Here is a 1299-nt window from a genome sequence, read left to right as displayed (position 1 = left end):
ATAAAAAAGGCCTTGTCAAACAGGGTAGACCCAGATGAGACGCCGCATCAAATGATGTGCGTATAATCAACGCTATTTAAGTGTTTTGTTTGTGTTTTTTTTCATTCAAACAAATTATTGGCGCTGTCAGTATGTCGATTGAATTTATTAAGTTCCTCAAACAACATATACGACTGTTGGCTACAATTGTCGATAAGTTAAGGCATGCTTTTAACCCATTTAGCGTCTAGAAAAAAGGAATTGGCAAACAGCGTAGACGCAGATGAGAAGCCGCATGATGCGGCGTCTCATCAGGGTCTGCGCTGTTTGCTTAAAGGTATTTCTGTAAGAAATATTCTAAATATAGAAATAAATATACTAGACATCCCTGATTTTGAAAATAAATTGATCCAATTAAGAATGATGGGAGAGTCCACTAGGCATAAATGGGTTAAACTGTGATGATTTTAGAGGCAGAAAGATGAACAGAATGCGTTACCCAAAGCAGAGAAATCACGTGACTACATGATCCCGATTGACATCTTACTGAAGAACATGTCCAATACGCAATTGAAGCAGATATATTGGAAGTGTGTTCGTTGTCTTCAAATTGATTAGTTACAATAAAATACTTATGTTCATTGCAATCTTGTTGATCTGGTTTGAGTTTGTAAGGTCTGTATATGTGCATTTTTGTATTGTCCGTATTAAGCTTTTACTGAATGTTTCTTTTTCTAAAAAAAGCATTTTATAAGCTATATGATGGTTTGCTGCCTTATTAGGATCGAATTTTTTCCCTGTACTCATCCATTTCCACTTTAAGGATTGTGATCGCATGAAGTCGTTATCACTTTGATTTAAAGAGGGCCAAAAGAAAAAGCCAACGACGGCGTAGAAAGGTGCTTACACGGTTGTAGTAGATAGTCATAAGAAACGTAAAGACCGTTGTACGGACGCCGGGGAACCTGTAAGGTCTCAAGTAGGCGTAGGAATATTTTGCCATCTTGTCCGCTACAGCTTCTATTGGCCTCCGTTAAGTGTGCTCGTTTTGCAGGTATATCAACCGCCTTCAGACGCTGTGCAAGGACGTGGTCAGGATTTGGAAGCTGACGACGGGGGAAAAGAGATATGTGCGGACGAACGCTACAGGCCGCGGGCTCCATGCATCATATACTCGTTCGGGTGGGTGAATATCATTTTATTTTTTTAAATATACGCTAATTTGGTTATAACACAGAGGGGTGTAAATTTAATAATCATGTGTGGTGTCGACTCATAGTGTATCGTAATTCAAGCGGATGCACAATTATAATGTACTTT

General features: G+C 38.9%; 1 long non-coding RNA gene across 1 annotated transcript in view; it reads left to right on the top strand.

Annotated features, from left to right (window-relative positions):
* The first annotated feature begins 1126 nt into the window (after positions 1-1126).
* The window catches only part of LOC127853378 (uncharacterized), a 1536-nt gene continuing 1363 nt past the window's right edge, over positions 1127-1299 (top strand). Inside the window, exon 1 of the long non-coding RNA XR_008036588.1 lies at positions 1127-1161. This is a non-coding gene — a long non-coding RNA (uncharacterized LOC127853378). The remainder of the gene's footprint in view (positions 1162-1299) is intronic.

Source organism: Dreissena polymorpha, chromosome 12 (assembly GCF_020536995.1).
Source record: "Dreissena polymorpha isolate Duluth1 chromosome 12, UMN_Dpol_1.0, whole genome shotgun sequence".
Classification (NCBI taxonomy): Eukaryota; Metazoa; Mollusca; class Bivalvia; order Myida; family Dreissenidae; genus Dreissena; species Dreissena polymorpha.
Note: the sequence above shows the minus strand (reverse complement) of the source record. Positions and strands in the feature narration are given on the sequence as shown.